Source organism: Coloeus monedula (genome assembly GCF_965178545.1).
Source record: "Coloeus monedula genome assembly, chromosome: 5".
Classification (NCBI taxonomy): domain Eukaryota; kingdom Metazoa; phylum Chordata; class Aves; order Passeriformes; family Corvidae; genus Coloeus; species Coloeus monedula.
The window spans coordinates 17,161,247-17,173,352 of NC_138785.1; the positions used below are offsets into that span (position 1 = coordinate 17,161,247).

Here is a 12,106-nt window from a genome sequence, read left to right on the forward strand (position 1 = left end):
TTTGCTGGGTTACTAGGTTGCTTGTAATTCGTAGAAGACGAATAAAAAGGTCTATAATCAGCAGTCACTTCTAATCCAAGTATCCAAAACCTAAAACATAGTGCTGGCTGCCAACTCCCACTGTCTTGGCAATATGTTTAGAAAACAGTTAAATTGCTTGTGTAATATGTAAACCTTTGTTTTACCCTGGAGGCAGCAACATCAGTTGTCACAACTATGGTGGTCTGTTCATCATAGCTGGTGTACTGTAGGTAATAAGCAGCCTTGGTCTGTGTGTAGAGAAACCATAGTTTTTACATGTGGTCCCTCACTGGAAAGGTTTTTTGTTATTTTTTAAAGTAAAAATAGAAAAATCTCAGAACAACTTTCTTTTGTTATTATGTTTGCCATGAAGATTAGTACAGTTATATGTTAAGCATCCAATCTATGTAATGTACTGTGACAATGCAAATACCCTGTGCTCTTAAATAGAAGGCAATTTTCGGCTTCTAAAAAGCTTCTAAAAATGTATGTGCCCTTACTATGCCTAAAACTGAATTTGTATAAATGAAGAACAAAACTTAGATTCATTTGTTGCTCTTGAGGCAATACAGGGAACGAAGCTGAGGCACAGAAATAAACACAGCACACAGATAACAATTCAAATTCAATTCATGTATGTGATTATTCACAAGCTGATAGTTGTTTTGGAGCTTAACCCAGGGCTTGCCAGCCCTTCAAAACTAGAACCAGTGACTGTTGCAGATTCAAGTGCTCCAGTTCTGCACCCATAAGGAAACAACGTTTTGCAACTCTAACCACACCCAAGATAACTAATTATGAAATTTTAAATTATAAGAGAGAATGAACCTTTTAAAATGTATTTGCACTTCAGAGTGATGGATGGGCCTGTCTTCCTGTTGAAAGTCATCCCATAAAGGGCCTAATTGGGAAAGTGCACAGCTTTAATTTATTTTAATTCAACATGATTGCTGTACTTCCTTTTTAATCACAACCACCAAAGAGAAACCTGAATCTGAAATGGGGATGTAAATAGGTCACGAGATTTCCATACATCAGATTTGTACAATGAAATCTGGATCCTGCTAATTTAGAGGCAGGCAAAATTTGCTAGTTTGTTTGCTAGAAAAATTTAGTTTCAGGGGGTTATCAGAGAGGTTAGTTTTGAAAGTCTAGTTAGAGCTGCCAAATCAGTTGCAGTCATCATGGATGAAGGCACTGGCAATCCAGCTCTTTCTCCCTTATGAGCCAAAAATAATTCTGCAGCTGAGTCTGAACTGATTGTAGATATTATTGTTTGAGTTTCTAAGAGTTTTGACCAAGTTGCTCTGATAAAGTCTGAAGCAAAGGGAGGCAAATCAGTTGCTTTGGGAACAGGAAGGCATATTTCAAAGATTCCTGATGAATGATTCTATCTGTTGTGCCCAGACAAAGACAATCCTATTTCTTCTCATGAGAGATGAGTTCAACTCATTTAAGGGCCCAGGAATGTCAATGAGTCACACCAGGTCTGCCATGCAAGGTGAATTATTGAAAGTATTAGTAAGAAGAGATCTTTTTGTTACTAAGCTGAAGATTTTATTTAGTGCTTGATGCCATGGCAGCCGTCTCAGTGTGAAAGCAAAGTTGCTGAAAGCATAAACAGGTGAAAATTAAATTAAGAGCTTTTAATGAAGTACACATGAAGCAAGAATTTGAAAAATGGATGAAACACGGGACCTGCAAGGTAGTAACTATGGCAAGTTGCATTCATAGGACTTTCACTCCCTGCTGTCTTGCATGATTCTGTTAGACTGCAATATATCTCTTTGTACATTGTTTCTATTGCTTCTTGAAAAGTCACACTGCTGTTTTTCAAAGTCGGATAGACATTTTGTTCTAAAAAGTCTATTTATTCATGCAGTTAATAAAAACTTTCTGAATATCCCTCCAAGATACTGAAATCAGTGCAGCATCAAGCCAGTAGTTGGCCTACGTTCAACTAGAAATCCAGATGAGTTCTCCCATATTTAGTTTTCCTGGTTTTAGAAACTGATTGTTCATGTGTATTTTCAGCTTTATCACTAACTGGCAAACCTGTTCTTTCCAACCAAATCACTGCCACAACTTCCATAGCTTTTGAAATGCCCTCTATGTGCCAGAAAGTATATAGTTTGCTGTAGTGTTGTCTCATATGCTGTGTGGTAAATTGAGTGATATCCAGCAAAATCCCTTAGGAGCAGGCATTTTAGTACTATCAAACCAAATAATTATGTACAAAATTTCAGACTTTCTCTATAGAATATTCCTCACTTTTACGTTTTTTATCAATGGACTTTTGATGTGAAACCAGCATCCCAGGCTGTTCAGTCTTTCCTGGGGATACCATGTGTCAAACATCTGGATCTTTTTCTTGGCAGGTTAATAAGTTATTGACATCCTTTTTTTTGAAAGTTTCCCTTTAGATGAAACCAGCACCAACAAACTGTAGATGATAAAGCAGCTTGTATGAGATTCTGCACTGCACTATTTGATGGAATAACCAATAATGTTTGTCAGTTGTATAAGGAAGGGCAAGAAGAATGAGGCAAATCTTTGTATTCCATTGGGATGTCTGTTGAAGACAAAGAATGATGGTTGGCTGAAATGAGTATTAATTACTTAAACATACTGTGGACTGGGGCCAATGTGAAATTGGTGTTGTAACTAAATCTGGCAGCTCCCACTTTCTATGTCTGCCTGTGCTGCTCTGTAGCTTGAACTCTCCCCTCTCCTGTTCATGGCAGTGACACCTTCTGCACCAATACTACACTTCTTCCAAAACTGATTTCCTTGGGCCAGGAACCTTGCACCTTTAAACCCCAGTTTGGTCTAGTTTAAGACCATAGCCATGAAAATCATTTAATCAGAATTCTATAAAGTCAGTACAAAGCTAAGTAAATTTAAAACAAAGTGTTTCTATATTTTTCATTTTTAAGTGGCTGTTTCTTTTTGCACTGTAATTTCTGACATAATATATTTACACTTGTAAAAATGTTAAATAAGTGCACAACATGATCCACTTTGTATTTTGACTCACACTAAGAGAAGTCACTTGCATTGTGAATGCTGCATGTGAAGCATATGAATACTGGATTTTTATAGAATGGTGCTATTTTCGTGTAACCATTCCTTAGAAGTGGGCTCTGCTTCCAATTTGTGTGCTTTCAAATGTACTCTGGTATATCTCTGATATTATAGACAGAAGTTTTATAATATTATTAAGGTATTACACTTTTTCTATGATACAGAAACATATGCTGCCCTTATTTTTAAGACATGCTGCCATTTAATTATGTCAATATATGTGTTATTACATAGAGTAAATACAGAGAAATATAAAAAGGAATGCTTTAACTGGTATTTTAAACTATTTAATTTAAAATAAATCATATTGTATGTATGACCCTTAATTACGTATCCTTAGTAGTAATTAATGCTAGTAAGCAAAACCAGACATGACCATTTATTTCCATTACTCTGTGTGGCTTAATAGTAAACAATGTAGGTAGCATATTCCAAGTTTTCCTTTAAAATTGATTTCAAAATGCACTCTTTATATGATACTTATAAAATAATGGTATTTATACTTACCAGTACTATTATGGTATATATATATTTGTTATAGAATGGTATTTATACTTAACTCTTGTGTCTAGACAAACCCATTCGTGTTGGAATGGAATAACAACCTTTTTTAAAAGGGGTAGTGCTTAAATTATGCAAATTCAACACTGACTTAATATTTTAACTCTAGTATCTTTGTATCATTTGTTTTCATCTATTATTATAGCGCAAATGCTGGGTAAGTTGTTGAAGTAATATAGTCACCTTTAGTTTATTTCCTATGTAATAAATAGCATAATCAATATGCCTTACCAAGTGTTTGATCTTAAGGAGTTTTATTTGTAAAAAACATGGGTGAAGGGTGTAAAATCTCTTATCAGGCAGCACCGTCTGAACTCTTCAGAAAGAGATTCAGGAGGGCTGAAGATCAGTGTCAGGTATTCTTCTCTGTAGGAAGTCATTGCTTAATTGCCATGTTTTGGAAATTTGGCCCCAGCACAGGATAGAAACGTGACTCCAGCAGAAGCAGAAGCCTGCCAAGGTCTGCTGCAGGGGTACACCCTGCCCTTCAAGCTGCACCACCTATTCTGAGCTCCACAAGAGGGAATTGCCCCTGCCTGCTGGAAATACAGCAAATATAGAATGAAAGGAACGGAAGTTGTCTGGGCTGCAGGCAGGCTGCAGGAGCAGAGCTCCTACTAGACCTCTCGGGTGTTGAGGACTCAAGTGCTTTGCTATCTGTGGGGCCTGAGGCCTCTGGCAAGGGAAGCATTTGTAACCTAAGACATTTACCTTAGGGGAAAATAATTACACTGATGTCATGGCTCAGTATGGTCTACATACTAGACCCTATCTCCAAAGCATTTCCTTTTTCCTCTTGTGTTGCAGAGCTTCACTTTTTTCCTTGTTTGTAAAGGGCTTTGCAGTTATCTAAGGATTTTTTAAAAACATTTTCATTATTTTTTACTGATTTCAACAAATGCACTATTTTAATACTTAACTTTAAAATAACTTTAGGTACAAGAATGCTTGACGATTAAATTTATACATGAGAAATACTTAAAGGACTGTACTCTGACTTGGAATTTAAGCACAAAACCTACTGAAGTTAGAGATGCTTTTTATTCATTTAGGTGCAGGGCAGGATTTAGCTGAAAAAGGCCAAAGTGCATCCATCACAATGTTTTCTGTTCTGATGTTTGATAGCAATAGAACTTAAACCCTGATTCTTTTTTTCTTCTTACTTCTGTTGCAGCAAAGACAAAATTTTGACATGGGGGGATCATTTTTTTTCTTTTCCTTACCTTCACAGTCCTTTGAAGATACCAGTCACTAAAGGCAGGACCTTTTACTTCTAGTCCTAGTCCTCTGTACTTATTTTTTTTAATTCCTCAACTCCAGATTTTGCTGTTCTGCTGGGCAAGTCTTTAGTTTAATCCAAATGACAGTCCTCGTCCCCTGATAATACAATTCTTTCTTCCCGTCCTCCTAAAGAAAGTACATGAAACTTATAAATGCAGATGCCAACCCAACACAAACCCACAGCTTGCCTCCTTCACACTCTTCTAGTACAACAGAAATCCTGCTTTCGCAACTCTCCCAATTAATTGGCTGGGAGCAGCTGAAAGCTTTGAGACTGCCCAGAGCCAGCCAATAATTGAGCGGTTCTGGGCAGAGTGACATACGGCTGTGAGTGTGCTTGCAAGGAGGTGGCCATGAGCCCATGTGAGGTCTGCATCTGGACTGAGAAACTTTATGTACTGCACTGCTTTAGGAGAATTGGAATAACAGAAGACAGTGGAAATCAGTCCCGGAAGAGGGAGATTCAAATAAAGACCAGATGATTATTGCATTCAGTAAAGCTGGCTCAGGAAGGTGTGAATTACACACTTTCCTGCACCACAGAGGCCTCTTGAGCTGTAAGCAGCATTTATCCTCTGGGAACACAGGTGGTGATTCCACCTCTGTCCCCAGCTGGATTTATTTTCAAGGAAGCTTTACATTCCACCAGCAACTCAGTGAGTGGTTCACCAGCGGAGGCCACTATGGGAAGGTAAAAAATAAGCATGCTCCGTCTCAGTTCCCTGGCACGCCTCCACTTTCTGGTCTTTTATTTATTTATTTGGCATATCTGCTCTCCTGCACTTTTCCTCTTCAGCATTCTTCCACTACAGACTGTCTTTCCCTGACAGGTTTTCTGCTGCATTGGTTTGAGGTCTATTGTGTTGCAGAATTAGCCTTCCAGGACAGCGAGAAAGCTTCCTTCCAGTGAATGGGAATGCAGTAATTGTTCAGAAATTTACTGACCATGAAAATCCTTCATTAATAGGGGAGAATAGACCTGATGACCTTTTGTATTTTTTCTCCTCCTTTCTGTAGCTCTGAAGCTTTACCCACCTTTCCATGCCACTTCTGTGATAAAGGCAAATTTTACAACTCTTTTTCAGTGGGCAGTCCAATAAAATTGGCTCAGATGATACCCCGCAGAGAAAAGACTACGTTCCAATTAACGTTTGCAAACACATGACATGATGACAAGACACTAATAATCCTTTTTCCCAGTCACCAAAACTGTGGCTTTACCTCTTCTAACCAAGAATGACTTTTTTAAACTTACACATTTTGATGCTCTCTGACTTTATTTTTCTGTAAACACACAAATGATACAAATTAATCTCTTTAGTGATTTGCTGTTGTACCAATGCTCTAATATGACTATAGTCCTTTCAGCCATCTGCTCTAGTTTTCTCATGCTCTCATTCCTTCAGTAGGTATCTAAAACTTATCTTTACTTTTCAGTAGGACGTTCAATAGAATTTTTCATTTTGCTTAAAATACAGATTAATGGCAGAGAGTTGTCAAAAGACTCTAAGAATTCAATACATAAGTTGCTTTTTTTATGGCCTGACATTTCAGCCAATCACTGCTGTCACTTTTGTCCTTCCTAAGGATAAAAATATGCTATGGAAATACAAAAAATCCTACTACCATACAAAGATCTTCTTGAGCTCCTAATTTTAATAAATGTCGACAAAAAAGTCTACAGCACTTTAAAATGTGCTGTAAGACTTATTTTCTTTTCTGCTGAGAGAGGGGAAAAAAAGAGGATGAATGGTGACACAAAGCAAATTTGACAGTGCTTATGTAAAATGAACGAACCTACAACAAATTCTATACTCCGATAATCGAAAACAAATTCATGCTGTTTTACCGTGACCACTTTATATGGAAATTTAGGGATATAATTCAGAACAGAATAACAGCAATTATCATACTCTCTTCATTAAATTAAAACCAGAAATGTTGATCTGTCTAATTGCAGGCATTAAAAAATAACTAGTTTCAAAAAAGAGGGATGCAAATGGAAAGATGCCATGACGACATTCCTCTTACAAACAATTCTGCCTTTCTCCCTTGGCTTTCAGTGCTAAATTGTCACCTATTAGAGCAGATACTTGCTTTTTCTGGTTGCAAAAGGAATGGTACATTCACATGACCTGTGTATTTAAATATTGTGGGGCTGGGGAAGAAAACAGAAAACCACAGCCAGCTTGAAGGAAAAAAGCTATGGATTCCCCTTTAGATTGGTCTCCATGTCCTTACTGTTGTCTGCACGCTAATGGGTATTAAAACTTGCTCAGCAAGTGACAAAAGTTACTAACAGTCTGCATCTTGCAAAAGAAATGGTTAAAAAAGAATTTTAAATCACCCCTTCAACAGGATATATTTTGCCAGAGGGTAATAAAGGACTAGAGGAACTTTATTCAGTCCACACCATTTGTGTTTCTTTGCCAAGTATTACTATGATAATCATTCATGTTTGCAACATAACCTGAATTAAACTGTGGCCTTTATGAGCTCTGTCACTGTTTTGAGAGAAGAGTGAGTTCCATGGCTTATCAAAATGATGCTCATCTTCACTGTAAAATATAAAAGTAATCTTCTTCATTGAAGGTTATTTCTTAAGCAAATTTCTGGCTTTGGTCACTAAGGCTCTGAAGGTACTTATCAAAGGCTCTAAAGCAATTTCTGCAAGACATTTCAAATCTCCTTTTCTTCTTATTGTAAGAAACTAGAAAATTGCATTATCTGAATGGTTTTTAGTAGGGGCGTGGGAGAAAATTTGAAGGCTAGAAGTTCAAGTAGCATAAAAACACAGGAGAGAGATGGGAAGGATATAAAAGGTTAACTGCAATTGATGCTTATATTCCTCCTATGATCTTGTCTGAGATTCTCTCCTGAGGGCAGAGACCCCACGTAGAACATGAGGCTTTTCCTGCAGGCCCCAAAAGATGGGAACATGTCACTATTTTTCAGCTGCCAAAAAATGTGTGTGCAAATCCTAGTGATAAAGCAAATGCTATTCTGCTCTCTAATATCCGAAGAACTTTTGGACTCTGAAATCTGCATGCATGGAGAGGCATATTTCAGCCTATATTTAGCATCAGCATTCAGCATAGTTTTGATAATAACGTCATATCTTCAAAGCAAATGCTGGTTGCATGTGTTGCTGGTTTTCTCAGTAATAAGCAAAGTCAGACTTTGTATTTAGAAGCTCTGTTAAGTGTTCTTCAACATTTTACCAGTAGACATACAACAGCACTACTGGATGAAGGCTAGCCCACTCTGTTATGTCTTCTTACTCCAGTATTGAAATTGTGTATACCAGTATTGAAATTGTGTTCTTTGGCCATTCAGCGGTTCCAAGAAGTAAACAGTCTTGTCTTATTGGCACAAATGCAAACAGAAAACCCATTTGAATGTCCAGCATCTGCTACTGAGTTTTAAGCTTCCACATGTGAGTGTGAGCATTGGAACTGTATTTGTTATCGAAATCAAACTCCTTGAAATATAAAGACTGCACTTTTTGGAGTCCTGATACAAACGCAGCTAGAAAAAAATCCAAAAAAGGCTATGATTGCATTTTTTCAACAAAACTCATGCATGTGCACTGTGTTTGTACCTGGGTCAGAAACACATTTAAGCACTGAACTCCCACATTTCTGAAAAGGCACTGAATGGGAGCAGAGAAGAAAAAAAGCATTTGAATTCTCTGATACTGCCCAAGGATTTTTCTCACTGGTTCTCTGCCAATCCCATCAGCCTCCTGGTGCCCCAGGAGCTGTGCAGGCCGAGGGCAGAAAGGCCAGCAAGTGACTTGCCTGCACTACTGCCGTTAAGCTTGGCTTTAAATACTGACTTAAGTCAGTATTATTATTTTAGTTCTTTCAATAAGTCTAAAAAATATATGTAATGTGCCAGCTACCTGAAAACGAGGAGTAAATAAATGCAGAGATATTCAGATTTTTTCCACAGACATTTTGCGCATGACAGAGGAAGCTAAAATAATCAGGCGTTTTTTGCGGATCCCTCATATAGGTCTTGTCTTTACCTCTCAACTAAAATAGTGAGAAAAATATTAGTATTTTGGAGAGAGATGTGAATATTTTTATGAAATGTGCCAAGTGGAAAAACCAGGGTGGTGGAGGATATACAGTTTGCTCTCCATGACTAGAATCTGTATATAAGAGGAGAATGATGGCAATCCACAGCCGTGTTGACAATTCAGACATACAGGAAATACCCTTGTAGGAAACTAATACCATCTGGGTTTGGCCCAAGATGTGTGAATGAGAAATATGTTTCTTGTTGAGAATGCAAAGATAGTTTTGGACATTGCAAAGAAGGAATGTGTTAAGCATGCACAGTTATAAAAATGAAATAGGGTGAGGCACTGCATGCATATGGAATAATTGGAGGAATATGTTTGTGTGCGTCAATAGCTGATGCAGACATGGAACTTCAGAACTCATTTGTCCTAAGACAACCAGTAAATTACTATGAAAAATGTCTTCAGTACAAATGGCTGGAAGCTCTCTGGATAAGGACAGCATTGGAAAATGCTGATTTGTCCAAGCCCCTGCTTTCCCTGATGGAAAAGGAGGTTTGCTTGTGACACATGTTGTATTTGGGGGGCAGAAAGTGAAATAGTTTTGAAATTCTTGAAACATCCAGTTTTAATACGTGTAAAAGTGGGAACTTTGATTATTTCAGTGGGTTGTTTTCAGTTTAGAAATTAGTTTTAGTTAAAAGAATGTCAACACTGAAATGAAATATTTCATTTGACCCTTTCTGAGAACCTTTCAGTCCACACTTGGTGAGAGTATGTTTTCAAAATCTCAGAATATTCTCACTTCTCTCTATCCTGTTCTTGCATTAACTGTCTGAGATTTTAGTGTCTGTTCTTGGCATAGGAAGTCTCTCTGGTTTCTAACGAAGCCATTGCCAGCATTCTGAGGTTCTTAAGACTCGCTGCCTGCGGGATGGATTTTTGCCTCTCCCTTGACACCCTCATCTACTTGTGAAAGCCTCAGCAGTGCTGATTTTTCTGTTATTTGTGAGGATAATGAATGCCTTGCATGCATAGGAAAAAGTTCCAGGCTCTCTTTTTGGTGCACATTTTCCTTCTTCTCCAGACTAGCCTTGAGTAGTATCATCCTTCCCCTAAGTTCAGGCTCTAAATGCTCTTTTGAAAGGAAATTATTGAGAAAATTAAAGGTTTGCTGGTCTTTCATGTCTGTCAAGATTCTGGATTAACCCTGTTCCAGGCTCAAACACACTCATTATACAAATTATCTGTTCCTTAACTGAGCGATGCTCATACGATGACAGTAAAGTGGCTGTTATTTTATCTTGGTCTTCACTTGGTTTTCAGCAGATTTTTGACACATCTGATTTCTCACTGTTAAACCATCCTGGAGATATTTATTTAGCATGTATTAATTGTTTTAGTGCTTATGCAGAAGTCAGAATGCAAAAAAAAAAAAAAATAATTCTTGTATTTTCCATTCTTATTTAGTATACATTGAACCTACCTAGCACCTGAGAGCTCTGGACAAGCTGACCAAAATCTCTTGAATCAAATGTTGTTAAGACACTAAAGGCACACTTTTGGGTATCTTTGATTGATGGGTTATATTGAGGTTGACATGGGCTGTCTGGAGAAGCAGTGAGGCTGGAGGCATGAACAGCAGCCTTTTACAGAGCCCACTGCAACTGCAAGCACGAGCAGATCAGCAGGGCTGAGTTCTCTGCTTGTTAGTTAGTAGCCTATGGATGTATGACCTGATGGTAAATCCATCCCTTGTTCCTTGAAAATGAATCATTAGTACCCCTTTCAGCTTCATTATAGAATTGTGTTATATTAGTTCATAGAATCCTAAAATGGTTTGGGTTGGAAGGGACCTTAAAGATCTCGTCCCACCCCCCCTGCTATTCTCAGAGACATCTCCCGCTAGACCAGATTGCTCAGAGCCCCATCCAGCCTGGCCTTGAACACTTCCAGGGATGGGGCATCCACAGCTTCTCTGGCCAGCCTGTGCCAGTGCCTCATTACTCTCATGGTAAAGATTTTCTTCCTAATATCCAATCTAAAGCTGCCCTTGTCCTTTGCTAGGCTGCACACACAAAGCACTGCTTTCACTTGCATCTCCTGTGGAACGTGCTCATCTGCCTTGCACATCTGCCTCTCAGGGGAGGATTTATGACTGTGCAGAGCTTGGATTTTCCAAGCTGTTTATGCTTAGGTGTTATGGACACATACTCACTACATACACTTGCATCCAGCATTAAGGTGAAGGCAGTTTTCCTTGGCCTTGTAGATTAAATTCTCATCAAATGTAATTGTTTTTGTAGCCCCAAAAGTGGAACATGAGTGGGTATAAACAGTGCACACATGCTTGATTTGCATATCTTAAGGCTTAAATAAATGGTCTTTTATGTACCATAAATTGCTGAGGCAAGAGGGTGGAAAAGACTGAGAGGGGGCAATTTCTCAAAAGCTTTACCAGTAGGACTTGAAATCGGCCTCAGAAGTTACATTGTGAACCTTGCCTTTGCACACCTAATGTAAATATATTTACGTGGGAGTTGAGACTATCTAGAAGAATTTATTTTATAGGAAAGAATAAACTGATGTTGTTATGCCTCCAACATTCAATTCCACTGTTGGGGAAAAAGGGTTTTGAAAATTGTGCACTTGATGTATGTGCCTGTGTATTTTTAAAGAACTCATTAAATTATGGTTGTACTACGTATGTTAAATATTGACATTTCTGAGTGGGGTTTAATTTTTATTCTGCCAAGTGTTGTAAATTCCTGTTTTGGATTCTGAGGATTTCAGTGGAGGTGGAAAACCACTAATAATTTCTTCTTGTTCATGCAACTTATATTCACTTGCATGTTTTAACTTGAGACAGACCTTTTCTGTTGATGCTGATAACACTGTTCTGAGTGTAAACCAAACTCTTTTGGAGTTGGAAAGAGAAAAATTTCCTCAAAGTAATGGCAATGATCATCACCTTAATATAAAATTCTGTTTCATAAGGCCCTAATTCAGCAAGCATTTAGGCACATGCCCAAACCCCACTGATTTTTTTTTTTTCTAGTACAAAACAGGAGAACATGAGGCAGCCAATTCTCTCCACTTCAGTGTTTACTTGACTTTTGGTGTCAGTAAATG

The 12,106-nt window shown here is 38.0% G+C and overlaps 1 protein-coding gene across 1 annotated transcript in view; it reads right to left on the reverse strand.

Annotated features, from left to right (window-relative positions):
* The window catches only part of HHIP (hedgehog interacting protein), a gene marked incomplete at both ends in the record, with an annotated part of 68,448 nt that overhangs the window by 19,337 nt on the left and 37,005 nt on the right, over nt 1-12,106 (reverse strand). The window lies entirely within an intron of this gene.